Here is a 17,375-nt window from a genome sequence, read left to right on the forward strand (position 1 = left end):
AAAAACAAAATAAATACTAAAAGTGGTCATGACGCATTGAGTCTGGGCTTTTGCAATAGATCCATAGCTCATTTTGTCAACCTTGGAGACTGATTTGGGCTTTGGTCCCTCTTTATCATTTGAAGTGCTCTATCTTAGCTTTTCAATGTATTAAACAGCAATCAATTTAGAGACCTACAACTTTAGAAACACCTGAAAAATACAGCAAAGTTCAAATGTTAAAAATTTCTCCATTTAACACAATTATTCCACAACTATGTAAAAATATGCCTAAATGATAAATATATTTTAACCAACTGAATTAAACATAAAAACACACTAAAAACACTAATTGTGATTAGAGTAAAATTAATAAATTATACACTTATCAAATTCCCCCACACTTATTCCATGCTTGTCCTCAAGCATGACTTAAACTCTCAATCAACTCCACTTAGAAGTTCCTTAACTTCATCCTATCACAACATTTTTTAACAAAAGATTAAAAGTTTGAAAGAAGAAGCAAGTAAGGTAATAACCATCATAATAAATTCCATCAACACCATAACAATATATCAACAATTTTCCAACAAAAGGCTTGAAATCAATTAAGCTCACACAATTAAAGTTTCATAAAATTTTAAGTCAATACACACCAAAACACAATGCTAATTTATCAAGGCACAACAATTATAACTCTTTGCAAATCTTAGGGGAGATAGAAATGCCCTTTTTTTTATATTTGAAATTGGTATTTCTCTCTTGTCACAGTTACTTATTTATTTATTTATTTATTTCAACCGTCATCTTCAGAAAAGTACATTGCTCATATCCTTGCTAGCTTTTAGCCTGAGGATCGACATGGGGTTCATGAAAACCCCTGGTTAGTTTGCTTAACTAAAATAGCGGAGTAATTTTCAAGTTCAACCTTTTATTTCTCTCAATTTATGCATTTACTTATTATAAAGTGCTATGATAGATTAAACAAAGTTCTGAAATATGCATGACTCTAGTTTAAAGCACACATAACTAATTATTTCACCATTAAATCAAGCCTAAATGATTTATGCAGAAAAAAATTACTCTATGGTATAGAGAAGAGGAAAAATCCATCATTAAAGCTACTATTACCTTGCCTAAAATCTCAAAAATTTAATCTAAAATAGAAAAGTCATTTCAAGGACAAAGCACTTCTCTTTGAGAGTTAATATAGAATCATAAATCAAGCTTATGAGAACAATATTTATTTTTTTTTTTTATTTTTTTTTTTATTATTTTTTTATTAATTAAAAAAAAATTACAGCAATAAATTTCTCCTCCCTCACACTTAAAACTTATATTGTCCCCAATGTAAAGCCCAAATGCAAAAAAATAAAAAATAAAAAATAAAAATAAAAATAAAAATAAAAATAAAATAAGGGAAAGAAAACAAATCTAATTGTGGCTAACAAGCCACCCATGGGTTGCCTCCCAAGAAGCGCTTTTGTTTATCGTCGTTAGCTCGACATGGCAAAGCTCCTTAGTCCACATAAATTGGGTTACTCAATTTGAGCTCCTCCACTGTATGCTCCTGAAACCCTTCATAAAATGACTTGAGTCTATGACCGTTGATCTTGAACACCTTATTAGTTCCTAAACTTTGAATTTCAACTGCACCATAAGGAAACACATTAGTAACAACAAAGGTCCACTCCAACGAGAACGCAACTTACTAGGCATCAGCTGCAATATGGAATTATACAATAAAACTTTTTGTCCAACCACAAACTACTTCCTTAGAATTAGTTTTTCATGGAATGCTTTGGTATTTTCTTTATAGATCTTAGAGTTCTCATAAGCCTCAAGTCAAATTTCCTCTAATTCCTGCAATTGTAATTTTTTTCCCACACCAGCAGTATCCAAATCTAAATTACATTGTCTAACAGCCCAATAGGCCTTATGTTCTAACTCAACAGGAAGGTGACACAACTTACCAAATACCAATCTGTAGGGGAACAAACTTATGGGTGTCTTATAAGCAGTCTTGTAAGCCCACAAAGCATCATCAAGTTTAAGGCTCCAATCTTTTCTATTTGGCTTCACTGTTTTTTTTTTTCAAAATAGACTTGATCTCTCTGTTAGACACCTCTGCTTGTCCACTTGTTTGAGGGTGATAAACTGTAGATATCCTATGGAAAATACCATATCTCCTCAATAATGCCTCAACAGTTCTATTACAAAAATGTATGTCTCGGTCACTGATTAGAGCTCTAGGAACTCCAAACCTGCTAAAAATGTGTAACTTGATAAAATCTACAACAGCTTTAGAATCATCAGTCCTGGTGGCTTTGGCTTCCACCCATTTCGAGACATAATCAACAGCAAGTAATATATAAACAAAGCCAAAAGAAAAAGGAAATGGACCCATAAAATCAATACCCCACACATCAAAAATCTCACAAACAAGTATTGGATTCAGAATCATCTCATTCCTATGGGTTAAACTTCCTGTTCTTTGACATTGTTCACAATTTTTGTGAATCAAATATGAATCACGAAATATAGTGGGCCAGTAAAAACCACAATCTAATATTTTTTGACCTGTTCTCTTGGGTCCAAAATGACCTCCACATGCATAGGCATGACAAAAAGTAAGAATATATTGAATCTCATTATCAGGAACACATCTCCTAATAATTTGATCTGAATAAATTTTCCACAAATATGGGTCATCCCACACATAATACTTAACCTCAGTTTTCAATTTCTCTTTCATAGCTCTACTCAAATCAAAAGGTACAACCATAGTAACCAAATAATTCACCAAATCAGCATACCAAGGGATCATACCTTGTAATTTAAATAACTACTCATCAGGAAAAAGTTCCTGCAAAGGAAGTGGATCTTCTTGTGTTACTAACTTGCTCAAATGATCTACTTCTAGGTTCTCAACTCCTTTCTTATCTTGATTTGAAGATCAAATTCTTGCAGCAGAAGAATCCATCTAATCAACCTTGGTTTTACTTCCTTCTTTGCCAAGAGATACTTCAACGCTGCATGATCAGAGAAGATAATTATTTTAGAACCAAGCAAATATGACCGAAATTTATCTAAAGTAAAAAACTATAGCCAAAAACTCTTTTTCGATCATAGAATAATTGCGCTGAGCTGAATTGAGTGTTCTGGATGCATAATAAATCACATGAAAGAGCTTCCCAACACGCTGCCCTAAAACTGCTCCCACTGCATAATTACTCGCGTCACACATAATTTCAAATGGTATTGTCCAATCAGGAGCCTGGATAATAAGGGGAGATGTCAATGCAGATTTTAATTTGTCAAATGCTTCCTTGCACTCTTCACTGAACTCAAAAGAAACATATTTTTGCAAGAGTCTAGACAAAGGCAATGCTATCTTAGAGAAATCCTTAATGAACCTGCGATAGAAACCTGCATAATCAAGAAAAGAGCGTACTTTCCTCACAGTTGTGGGGCAAGGTAAGTTCACAATTAAATCAATTTTAGACTTATCCACCTCAATACCCCTATTAGAGACAACATGACCCAAAACAATCCCCTGTTCCACCATAAAATGACTTTTCTCAAAATTTAAAACAAGATTTTTCTCAATGCATCTCTCAAGAACAGAATTTAAATGATGTAAACATACATCAAATGAATCACCATACACAGTAAAATCATCCATGAATGCAACACCCCTATTTGCATAGCCTGGTATATCTTATTGTTCCGGTGACCGGTGTCGGTCCGGACAACTGAGGGAATTAGAATCACACTTAAGACAACTAGATAAGCCCTAAACACAAATAATTAGTAATTGCCAATTAGTTAAATATAAATAAGAAAAACAAAACATAAGAAGTTAAACGAGCCGAGAGTCACAACGATGGGTGACCTTCTTGGGAAGGACTGCGAAGTCTATTTAAACTCAAATTTTGAACCGTAAAATGTGACGCCACGGTCCTTAGGACTATTGTGAACATAGTGGAAAAGAGAAAATCACGAAAAAGAATTATTACGCTGGTCAAATAATTAGGTCAGGGATCCGAAAGAAATATTGAATTATTTGCAAATCGGGTCGAACCATCGAGGGGCAATTTGGTCAATTGACCCCTAGAGCTGACTCTTGACCTGATTGTCAAATAAAATTTGAGAAAAGAAAATTTTTGGGATTAAGAATTTAATTAAAGAACTAATAGAAAAATAAAAGAAAAGAAAAGAAAAGAAAATGGACTTATGACATCATGTGTGTGACATCATGCATGACATCAATTGATTTTTAATTTATTTAATTTTTTTTTTCTTTTTTGACCAAGTCAATTATGTGGAATAAAAACAAAAATTAAAAAGATTTTTTTTTTACTTCTTCTTCTTCTCCTTACCGTGGCACTCCTTCCCTCTCCCTTTCTCTCACAAACCTCCATGGAAGCTTAATTTTAAGCTTCTTAAACCCCAAAATTTCCCATAAATTCCCTAAGATTCTTAATTAATACTTGCTATTACCACTTGACAAGAAGATTGAAGAAGAAAGAAGAGGAGAAAATTTAGAAAAGTAAGAGGTTGGGAAGCTTCATTCAAGGTTAGTAGCTAAACTTGGAATTTATAGTTTAATTATTGTATTTATAGCTTAATGAACTTAGAAATATGCTTAAAATGAAATGAAAATAAGTATTGGAGGCCTAGGTAGGGATTTTGGCCAGCTAGAGTTTGCCATGGTGATGCATGAATTTGATTGAATTAAAAGTGTATAGAAGCTTAATTGAGTTGAGGAATGATGTTGGTAGGCTTTGATTTAGTGAAATGTAACAACTAGGTAGTTACCATTTTGGCACCTAGGGTTTGGAAGCCAAAAAATTTGAGAAATGGTCAAATGGTATGTTTGACCTTGTTTGAGATGGAAAATGGTCATTTGTGACCAATTGATGCATGTTGGAAGTGTTAGAATTAGGTTTAGATTCAGATTGGATGTGAGCAGTATGCAGGCAGCATGACCAAGATTCCTTTCAAGGACCAAAACTGAAAATTTACAAGCCCAATTAGTGTGAAGCCAATGGGGAATAAAATTAGACACAAAATGACACATTTTTCATTTAGGAATCATGACCAAAAAGTGACTAAAACCTAGTGAACAAATTGACCAAATCCGGATTAGGCAATCTGACCTGTACAAAAATGACCAAATGAACAGTGTGCCATAACTTGGGCTAGGCAGGTCTAAATGACCTGAAATTTTACCAATGAAAAGCTGAGATATAGACATAAAACTTTTATGAATAACACAAACTCAAATTATGCCCTTAACTAAGTCATTTGGCCACCCAAAATTGGTGACCTAAAACTGCTCGAACCAGTTTGGTGTCTAGAAATATGGGTTAAGTCCAATCCAGCAGCCATGATTCAAATAGCTATAACTTGAGCTAAAAAACTCCAAATGGAGTGATTCAAAAAGGAGAATAAAGTTAAGACAATAAGGAACAATTTCTATGAACAAAACTTAGTCAAATTCTAACAGCAACATCACCAATAGAACAGTGCAACCTAAGAAACTAAAACTAAAAATTTACAATTTTACTTAAAAGACTTAAGTTTTGAGAAAACAACCAAAACCAACAAAATTGGTGACCAAAATGTGGTATGTGAGTATAGTTGGAGTTCCCATACCTTTTAAGCATAAGAAAGTCAATATTTTAACTTGAATAGTATCATGAATAGTAACCTCAACATGAAAATTTTCAAGAATATAAGTTTAAGCATATTGGGGCTAGAATTGAACATATTAGAATTAGCTATGGGAATTATTATAAAGTAAAGATACTGAGGCACTATAAATTTTGTGTTTCAGCTGAAAAAGACTCGGAAGGTCTGAGAGACTGAGTTAAGGCCTAAAGGCGACTCATGTCAGGTTTATGCACAATAAACCTTATTTGAGCCTTTTATCATTGAAAAATTGATTTAGTATGATTTATGAAAATTTGATGTTAATCATGAATTGTGTTGCCACTTTGTGAATGAAATTATGACTTTGGAAATTTATCGAATTTCTCATGAATTATTTGAATAAAATGTTTGAAATAGATTTTTGATTCACACTTAGCATGACAGTGCCTTATTATTCCTCCTCCATTTATGGGGTGAGATCGATTATTTTTCCTCCATCTCTGGTTTACCCGTTGAGGTTGTAGATCGGATGAGTACTCATTAGCTAGCTAGCCACCTCCCTCATTGATTTCGATTGGTGGGGTTGTAGATTGCTTTGTCATGGTGTAGAACACGACATTGATCGGAAATTTTGTGTCATGGCTTAAGTTGTGTATGAATTGGCAACACTATGTTTATTAAATTGTTTGACCAAAATTGTGCTATAATGAGTTTTGATGATTTGTGTAATATTTAAATGGTGATTTATCAATGAATGTTTTATGTATTGTGTTTCAAATTTTTATTGTGCACCATTGAGTATTTTTATACTCAGCGATAGCTTATTTTACTGTCGCAGATAGGAGCAAGAAAAAGCAGCAGAGTGAGCTGCTGAACTAGAAAAGCTTTCGCTGATTTTATACGGGTATTATTTTATACCCAATGTAATTTAGTTTGATGTAAATAAATATTGTTCATATGTATTAATATAAAGTTGAGCAGTTGTATTTATAAATTATAATAATATTATTTTTGGATTTTATATTTGTAAATTAAACTTGTGAATGTAAATTAGCCTTATTGAATGGAATGTTGATGGAATTATTTTGAAGTAGTTTGATTTGAGAATTTTGAGTTGATTTGGGTTGGGAGTTGTGGAAAATTTTATTGGAAGTATTTTTTCAGGTATTTGAAGAACTGTTTTCTCAAAATACAGACGGCACTCTGCCGAAATTTTTATAAAATTTGCTGAAAAATAAAATGGGACAAAAATTTTAAGTAGTTTTAAAACTTCGAATAAATGATTTTAATTCCTACCAAAATGTTTACCACTTACAAAATGTATACCACTTACAAAATGTAAGAAAATGGTTTTAAAATCTCCTGTAGGATACTTAATGAGGTATCGGTAGGTGAAGTTCGGTAGTTCATTAGGTATTCTATGGGATCATGTCATGCCTTACAGAGGAGTGAGGTGTGACAATGAATACCTCAATGCAAGTATCAATGTAATATGAAAATATGCTCATCATGCATCTCTGAAATGTGCCAGGTGCATTACAAAGCCCGAAGGGCATCCCTCTAAAAGTAAAAGTTCCAAAAGGGCAAGTGAAGGTAGTCTTCTCTTGATCCTCCGGTGCAATCACAATTTGATTATATCCAGAAAAGCCATTAAGAAAGCAAAAATAAGACTTACCTGCTAACCGCTCAAGCATCTGATCAATGAATGGCAATGGGAAGTGCTCCTTCCTTGTTGTTGAATTCAGCTTACGGTAGTCTATGCACATTCGCCATCCACTCTGAATCCTTGTTGGAACAAGTTCATTATCTTGATTTGCTACCATAGTGACTCCTGATTTTTTTGGCACTACTTGGACTAGACTTACCCATTTGCTGTCTGAAATTGGGTAAATAACTCCTGCATCCAATAGCTTTAAAATCTCCTTCTTCACTGAAGGAACGGAAGAGTGAAAAACACAAGATTATACCATTGAATTCAAAAATTTCACCTAGGGTCACATGCACCATGCAAGATTTATTTTTTATCTATTTGATTTCAATGATAAACAACATATTAAAATTCTTTTAATATGTTTTTGGATCTGTATTTTCCATTTAAGATTTTAAAATTAATCAGATTAATTTTAGAACCCTAGATTAAATCAAGAACGATTACACTAACCTCTTGATGCACTGCAGCGTGTCTGCGCCTTTGAGATTCATCTTCAGGACACCAAATATTGTCCCTCTAGCTTGTCCACACCAAGAACACCTATGGCAGCCCTTGAACAGCCTCTAAAGCTCTTTCTATTAATTAGAAATTCAAGTTCTGCCTTTTAAGAGATTAGAGATGTAAACAGGACACTAGAAACAATTTCTAGTGTTCTTAATTCAAGAGATTGATGGCTAATCTCTTTGAATTGATGAGAGATGAAGAGAAATAGCTGGAAAGGCTCAAAGTGGCGTGACAATTGAGAGGAGAGGCTACTGGTTATTTTTTCTTTTCATAACCACACTTAAATAGCTAGGTTAACACATTAAACCCTAGCCACATGTCACCTTTTGATTAGCTCTAGGTTTAAGTGACCCAATCACATTGTGCCAAGTGTCAAACCTATATGTAATCTTGATTTTAATCATCTTACATGATTAAAAAAAACATTTGACAAGCTTATGTGTTGTGCCATGTGCCACCATCTCATGGTGCCACGTGTCACACTGCAAAATGACCAAAATGCCCCTGTGTCTTAATTTTGAGTTCTTAACCCAAAATAATTATTTTCTTCTTCTAATTAATTTATATCAAATATAAATTAATTAATTAATCTCTATTAATTAATTTCTTATCAATTAAATTCATATTTAAACACTTTAAATATAAATTTAATTTATACTACACATCCAATAATCTAGATTTGGTTTCAAGTCATGCTAGGGACTTTGCAATTTAATTGCAAACCAAACCTATTTAATTAATCAATTAAACTCTTTAATTAATTAATTAAATCATATTTAAATAGGTGATAACTTGTGTATGTGTGTGACTTACTAGGCTTATCACTAATTGGCAATGAGACATGATATCAACTCTTAATATCATCAGAACTCTTTCTTACCATAAATGATTTCTCTAAATCATTTTATGAACCTCATAGACCATGGTTAACACCTAGCATAGCATGCCATGGCCACCCAATTAGTAATAAGGTTTACCTTAAATGAACCTATAATCATATGTTACCATGCACTAGAATCTCTCTGTACAAAATCCCAACTCAAGCTGTAGTCATGGTTAATGTCAAACACCATTTGCCATAAATATTATGTTCTCTTTTAATACCAGTTCTTGATTAAAAAGAGTTTTCTCATCAGAAACGATTTTCTGAATAAATCTCTCTATCCGGGCCAGGAACTTGAAACATCAAGAACAATTAAATGAACATAGGATTTTATCTCTATTTACTTAGAGGAACAGATTCCATCTTGATCAACACCTACCTCCATATATAACTAGTAGGAGCCAACACATGCCCATATACCCATACATAGTACAAGTATGAAAGCAGTATCAAACTCAAACTACCTATATACAAGATAACTGTGCTATCTCAGGTCTAAAGATTATATGCACTGATATGATTTATGACAAAACATTGACAAGAGTAAACTCCATGTGCTTGTCATAAGTGTCACTGGTTCGGCCTACTTATCATTTATAAGTGCCTATCATGTTTGTTATATGGCATGAGACTCACCATTCCATCTTATTTATATCTCATATAAATAACTTGGGAACAAACATGAATACAATCTTTCTGGATAAGTCATGTCCTTATTATGAAGTATCCTCGATTGTGAACCTATTTATGATACTTTGTGCTAGAAATATTGTCACTCATATTCTTAACAACTTAAGAATAATATTTCTAACAAAATATCAATGGACCTTTTCTATTACACATAAATATATTATGTAAACGGAAAAGTGAAAATGCCTTTTATTAATAAAATTATGTACAAGATACATACTAAATGATATGCTCTAGGGCATACTACTAACATTCACAACCTCCATCATCTGTGGGTTCAATCTCCTTTGAGCTTTTCTACTTGGTTTAGCCTCATCCTCCAGTAAAATCCTGTGCATGCACACTGATGGACTTATACCTTTGATGTCAGCTATTGTCCATCCAATTGCTTCCTTGTGTAGTCTCAGAACCCTAGTCAATCTGTCTTCTTCAATTTTTGTTAAATTACTTGAGATGATAACTGGAAGTGTCTCATTGTCTCCCAAGTAAACATACTTCAAATGCTCAGGTAAAGGCTTGAGTTCAAGGACTAGTGCCCGCACAATAGAACGTAATAATTTTTTGTGAGATACAGGTAAGTTGATCTTTGGTACTCCATACCTTTTTTGAACAGGAGGTAATGACTGCATTGCCGTTACTGCCTCTTGAACCTCTATACTTAATGGTGGATTGGTACTGATTTCTTGAATTCCTTGACTAATCACCACTTCTAACTCATCCTCCATGCTTAAATCAAAGACATTCTGCACAATTGTATCAACAACATCAATAGAAAAGACAAAATGATAATCAGCAGGATACTTCATGGCATCAAAGATATTAAATTTGACAGTCTCTTCATCAAACTCCATAGTTAAGGTACTATCATCCACATTAATTTTTGTCTTGGCAGTTTTGAGGAAAGGTCTTCCAAACAAAATCAAATTAAAGATGACTTTGATGTGGGAATACTATCCTCCATATCCAGAATGTAAAAATCTGCAGGAAAAATCAATTCTCCAACCTGCACCAACACATCCTCAACTACTCCCAATGGGTAAGCATTAGAATGATCAGCTAACTGAATAATAACACTAGTTTCTTTCAAAGGACCCAAATTTAAAGTTTGAAAAACTGAATTTGACATAACATTAATAGATGCTCCTAAATCTGTCATTGCACGTTCAAATTTAGAATCACTTATTCTGCAGGGAATAGAAAACGAACCTGGATCCTTACCCTTAGGGGGTAATTTTTGTTGAATTAATGTCGACACATTTTTCCCCACACTTATCTTCTCATTATTCCTCAACTTGCGCTTTGTAGTGCATAGTTCCTTAAGGAATTTAGCATACTTGGGAACTTGTTTGATTGCATCAAGTAAAGGTATATTCACCTCTACCTTCCTTAAAGTCTCCAAATTTTCTTTCTCTTGTTCTTCTTTCTTATTTTTAGCCAACCTGCATGGGAATGGAGGAAGAACAGAATTATTAACCTTATTTAGTTTAGGTTCAGTATTTACATCAATTTTAGACTCTTTTTCTCCTTGCTTCTTCTTTTTTGTTGACTCATGTGGAGTCTGATTATCAACTTCTTTCCCACTCCGTAACAGTATCGCACTCACATTTTCTCTAGGGTTCATGACTGTTTGTGATGGAAGCTTTCCAGAACCTTGAGCTTCAAGCTTGCTTACAGAGGAAGCTAACTGACCAATCTGCCTCTCTATGTTTTGAATGCTATTTCTGGTCTCCTGTTGAAACTGTTGGGTATTGTTAGCCAAAGCCTTAACAATTTCATCAAGTGACATACCTTGATTTGAGGGAGGCGGAGGTGGAGGTGGAGGTGGTTGATTCACTTGTGGTATCTGCTGATGGTATCAGTTTTGTACCGATTGATTCCCATAACTCAGATTAGGATGATCTCGCCATCCTGGATTATAAGTATTCGAATAGGGATCATACCTGCGTTGTGGCTGTCCATAATGTCCTACTGCATTAGCATATTGCATTGATTCATCCTCTTATAACGCAGGACACATATTAGTAGCATGACCCAAACCCAAACAAATTCCACATGCCTTAACAGTTTGCATGTTCCCCACAGCCAACTGCCTCACCAAAGAAGTTAAATCAAAAATTTGTTTCTAAAGGTTAGATTTACTTACCTCATTAACCTTCATAGGTGTGTGATCCATTCTCATTCCAAACTGTTGAGAATTTGCTGCCATGTTAGCAATCAGCCTCTTTGCCTCTTCTGGTGTCTTGTCAACCAAAGCTCCTCCACTAGCAGCATCTATCATACTACGGTCCATTGGTAGAAGTCCCTTATAGAAATACTGAATCAAAAGCTGCTCACTTATTTGATAATGGGGACAGCTTGCACACAGCTTCTTAAATCTCTCCCAATACTCATACAAGCTCTCTCCATTATACTGCCGGATGTCACAAATTTCTTTTCTTATGTTAGCAGCATGGGAAGCAGGAAAATACTTCTCCAGAAATATCTGCTTCATCTCATTCCATGAGTTGACAGATCCAGAAGGAAGGTAATACAACCAATCCTTAGCTGTGCCCTCCAGTGAGAAAGGGAAAGCTCGAAGCTTGATTTGATCCTCTGAAACTCCTTGAGGTTTCATGCTGGAACACGCAACATGAAATTCCTTTAGATGCTTATGTGGATCCTCACCTGCAAGACCATGAAATTTAGGCAACAAATGGATTAGTCTAGATTTTAACTCAAAAGCAACATTTAAAGCAGGGTATTGGATACACAATGGCTGTTAGTTTAGATCAGGAGCAGCCAACTCTTTCAAAGTTCTAGCAGTAGCCATGGTCTCATTTTCGAAACTTAACTCTGAATTCGAATCCGAACTTAGCTCCTTTGGAGATTGGACTCCTTCAGATGTACTTGGAATCTGCCTAGCTTGCTTAGCTAATTTTCTCAACCGTTTAGCTATTTTTCTACTTCTAGATCAAACATCAACTCACCAGATTGAGAAAATTTTTGTCATAAACAAAGAGAAATCAAAGTAAAAATAAAAAAATGCCTCAAAACCCTAGAAAACAATGGAATTTGGCCTCAAGAGGGTAGGGCCAAGGATGGATTTATTGGTCTTGATCAGAGTGTCGTTTCCTTCAAAATAGGTATGGGTCGCCCTTCAAATTCAACAAAAATCCTTAATGAGCAGTAACACCATAATTATTATTATTATTATTATTATTATTATTATTATTATTATTATTATTATTATTATTATTATTATTATTATTATTTTCTTTTCCAAAAACCTGAAAATAGCAACAACTCATAAACAAAATTAATAACAGAATATCTAACACCAAAAACAAGAAATCAAATAAACTTCAGTCCCCGACAACGATGCCAAAATTCTTGATGGGTGTCGAATCCACAAGAAATTAAATTAATTGAAATCACCAAGTATGAAATATTTTCTGCAATAAGTGGTGAATCTAGGTCGAACCCTAGAGACTGAATTATTAAATTTTGTGTGCTTGTGTAATGGAAAAGAAACAAAGGTTAAGGGGGGTTAATTCACAATCCAAAGAAGAAATAAAAAAATCAGAAATTAAGAACTAAAATTAAATATGAAACTCTCAAATTAAACAAACTTCAGTCCAAGGTAATTCTCATTCCAATGCATTGATTTGATCATACACAAAAGAAATACAATTATATCTTATTGAATACTTAACGTAGATTTACCAAACAGCGAGGTAAACCCCTGACTTCCCTATACTCATCAATTCGAGCCTAGCACTCTTCTTGACTCTAATTATTAACTAAGTTGGTATTTAGCAATCCTCATCAAATTAATAACTGCTTTAAGAAAAGGAAGTAGTTAAGCTGAACAATAATTTATGAAGCATAAATCATTTAATCCACCCTATTGTTTCCTTAGGTTATTATCGAAAACTTGGATCATAATCAATAAAACCTAGTTGCTACTCATGTTCAATCTTACACAACAACTACAGATTATGAAGATGAACTAGCAATTGATCAAATCAAACAATTAACTAATAGGCCTTTTTAGCAAATCATTCAACAGATCAAAAATAATTAAATCAGAAAACAATAGTTATTTAAAAAGACATAAATTAAATTAAGAACCTGGTCTCACAAATCATACATAAGAACTTGAATTCCTTGAACTGAATTAAAAACTTGGCCACTAATGTTCATGGCTTACAGAAAATTAAAGAAGAAATAAAGAAGAAATCTAGAATGTAAATGGAGAACAAAAGTCTGAATTGGGATGCTCTTAGCTGCTACCCAAAGACGTATTTATACTAAAAAACCTAATCCCAAAGATAGGAACCAAACCAAACTAGGAAAGGTTTTGAAATTCAAGATGCAGATTTTCAGCAATTTTCTTTCTGAATCTGCCTCTACCCTCTTCAGGAAAGTTTTATCCCTATTTCTCCGCTTTCCAACGGGTACTCATGGACCCAAATCCGAGGTTTACAGTCCAAGTTATGGCCCAAAAATCAAGACTGATTCAGTCAGACGGTCTAGCCCATTGTGACAACTTCATTGCCATTTTTAACAATTAAAATGGCCTTATCTCATGTCCAGCCCTTCATAGAAGTTATAGAGGTGGCTCTTAAGGTTCAATTGGGCTTGGCCTTGCTTCATTTGGATGTTTGATACTCCATATACAAAATAAATACTAAAACTGGTAGTGACCCATTGAGTCTGGGCTTTTGCAATAGATCCATAGCTCATTTTATCAACCTTGGAGACTGATTTGGGCTTTGGTCCCTCTTTATCATTTGAAGTGCTCTATCTTAGCTTTTCAATGGATTAAACAGCAATCAATTTGGAGACCCACAATTTTAGAAACACCTGAAAAATACAACAAAAGTCAAATGCTGAAAATTTCTCCATTTAACACAATTATTCCACAACTATCTAAAAATATGCCTAAATAATAAATATATTTGACCAACTAAATTAAACATAAAAACACACTAAAAACTTTAAATGTGATGGGAGTAAAATTAATAAATTATGCACTTATCACTCTCCATTGGGTCCCAATGTAAAAATTTAGGGTTCTTGAAAGGACTCTCCCACAAACTGAATATTAAAATGTATTTGGTAAATTTTGTAAAGATAAAAATTTTATAAAAATATTTTGTAAAAATGAATAAACACCAGGGAATTCAAGGAAATGACTCTCTCCCGATCTCCTATATTTACGAAGAAAATTTTAGTTGATAAAAATTTGCCGACCTTCAAAATAACATTTTGATAAAACAAGAAAAGTTCAAAATAAAATGGCACTTAGAGCAACATTTTTCAAACTCATATTATTCATTGAGCTACGCAAACCAAAAGAATACACTATTCCCTAACTCCCCGCTATATAAAATGCAAATGTGCTGTATTTCTTATCTCTAGCGATATCCGATCTCATTCTGACCTTTATTTCACTATTGCCAATCTCTTATTATTATTGCCAAACTCTCTACTTTTATTATTATACCCGCATTCTAAGTGCAACTCATTATTATCCGAACTTCTAATATTATTCCTATACTACTTTGAAAATGATAAAAAAATGTGTGTTCAACATAAAAATGATAAAATGAAATTACAAGTAATATCTACGGGAAAAGCATATAATGACATTGAACCTACATCCTAAAAAGTTTGGTCTGACCTAATATTTAGGGAGTTTGGATTCTAGTTTGTGATATCTAAATGCAATCTATCTTGCCACCTTGAAAGAAACATGCAAATGGAGGTTTTACCTGTGGGTGAGCTTTAGCAATGATGAGAGTAATGAATGATGTATGAGGATGTAGTTAAGGTACTTCAAGAAAATGATGGGTGAGAGAAGCTTTGGGAGGGTAAGCTAATCAGATTAAAGATTTTTTCGAAAACTAACGCTTCTAAAGTCTCTTTTAACTATTCTATCAGCTCTTTTAGAGAAAAGAATTATTGACTCCTTCAATAGTGAAGATTTCAAGTATTTATAGGGACCGAGGGTTTTGAAATGGAGGGTCAGAATTCAAGAGGGAAAGGATGAAGGATCTGGATTTAAAAGAACAAAATCCAAGGGTCAATAATTAAAGAGACTAAGAATTGAGGGCTGAGATTTAGGTCAGGACTCTTTTGTCATTTTCTATCTAATCCAATGGCTGGGAATTCTACCTTACTGAACAAATTCAAGGGTTGGGAATGAAAGGTGCCGAATCTATTTATTACTCTAATCTAATAGCTCAAGATCTGTCCTTGCCAATGAGATCAATGGTGCATATTAGGGCGTACCAAAATGCTTTAACTGCCTTAGATCCGATGGTTCAGATTTATTCTTACAAAATGGGGTGGATGGTGGAGATTAAATCGTACCCCAAATGATTTAACAAACTTAGATTCGATGGTGGGAGAGTTGATCTTGTAAATCAAGGGTCATGATTCAAAGTAACTTCTGAAGTTCTAATTTTTCCAACCTTCCTATCTTTAGTAGCCCTCTTCTCGATCTACCCAATCTCTTAATCTTGTTCCCCTTTAATTGATTTCTCAATAGTTGCTTATCTGAAAACTTACCCTCCCGATCTCTGTTCCTTCCCCCTTCACCTTTGATCTCTTATTGTCTTTCCAATCTTTTTTCTATCCATTCTCTTCGTCTAGTCTATGTTAGTGTGCAGCGAATATTGAGAAAGCATTAAATTTTCTGTCAATCGATGTGCCGCTTCAAGTTCCACGAGCATTAAATGCTCAGGCCTATATATATACCAGGGAGGAAAGGCTATCATTTTCACATTTCCACTTTCTCTCTCTGGTCAGTCTTCGACGTATTCTTCCTCCATGCCTTATCTTTCCGACGTCGATTTTCATCATGACAACTGCTTTAATCTTTTTCCAATAACTTCCTTTGTCTTTCACTTGAAAATGGATTACACTGACGGTCAAAGAGTTACGAGAACATCATCCGATGAAAGCGAGGAAACTAGACCACACAACCGATCTGGCACTAAAATAACCACCATTTCAATCTCTAGTTAGCCTGCTAGTCCGAGCCAAAAACCGATCTCGAGTAAGGAGACTGCTAATTTCAATCTTGATATCGGTGACCACCTCTTGAAGTTCATTTGGCTTCTAACTATCTCAGGGGCCCTGACTAGAGCTCAGTTCTGGTCGGTGACATCGACAATGATAACGAGCTTTTCATAGTCGTCACTAGAGTTTACGAGAGCTACCCTTCCGATCTTCACATATCTCTTAAACGACATCTTGAGATTAGGAAGTGTCTGAACTGTGGAGGTGTTCGAACTGTGGAAGCAAGAGGGGTAGAATGTAGATAGAGTAGAATGTAGATATATCTGTAATTGATGATCAAGCTGGGAAGTACCTGCCTAATGATGTATTCTACTCTTTTAAAAATGAAATGGACTTCTTTTCAAGCTCAATTCTATTTTATTTATTTTTATTTATTATTTATTTATTACTTTTTATTTTATTTTTACACCGCTTTTATTGTTCTTCTGTTCCCTCTTCTATCCGATCTCTAGTCATACCCTTACAACCAATCTCTTTCGTTCGGTGCCTCTCCATCCAGTTTCTTTTGGTGCACATCGAAAATTGAGATAACATTAAATTTTTCGCTTACGAATGGGCCACCTAAGGTCTTGTGAGCATTTAATGCTCGAGCCTGTATAAATAGGGTAGGGGCTCAATCATTTTTCACTTTTGCTCTCTTCATTCCCCTTAAGCCTCTCAACGATTTCTCTCAACTTTTTTAGCTTTTCCATAGCCGATTTAGACCGAGGTGACAACTTTGATCTTTTTCCTATCACTTCCTATCCTTATTGCCTGAAAATGAGGGGCATCGACAATCAGAGAGTTGCAAGCTCACTTTCCGTTCACGTTTCTTAGACCTCCGAAGAAGGTGAGGAAGCCAGACCAAGTGGTCGATCTGAAGTTGTTGCAGCTATAGTTTTG

The 17,375-nt window shown here is 34.3% G+C and overlaps 1 long non-coding RNA gene and 1 other non-coding gene across 2 annotated transcripts in view; one reads left to right on the top strand and one right to left on the bottom strand.

The window, feature by feature from the left end:
- LOC131178587 (uncharacterized) overlaps positions 1–17,375 on the bottom strand; it is a 76,605-nt gene that overhangs the window by 11,509 nt on the left and 47,721 nt on the right. The window lies entirely within an intron of this gene.
- On the top strand, positions 11,762–11,868 carry LOC131178946 (small nucleolar RNA R71). Its single transcript, XR_009147953.1, has one exon. It is a non-coding gene; the product is annotated as a small nucleolar RNA R71 (small nucleolar RNA).

The sequence above is a fragment of the Hevea brasiliensis genome, chromosome 3 (genome assembly GCF_030052815.1).
Source record: "Hevea brasiliensis isolate MT/VB/25A 57/8 chromosome 3, ASM3005281v1, whole genome shotgun sequence".
Taxonomy (NCBI): Eukaryota; Viridiplantae; Streptophyta; class Magnoliopsida; order Malpighiales; family Euphorbiaceae; genus Hevea; species Hevea brasiliensis.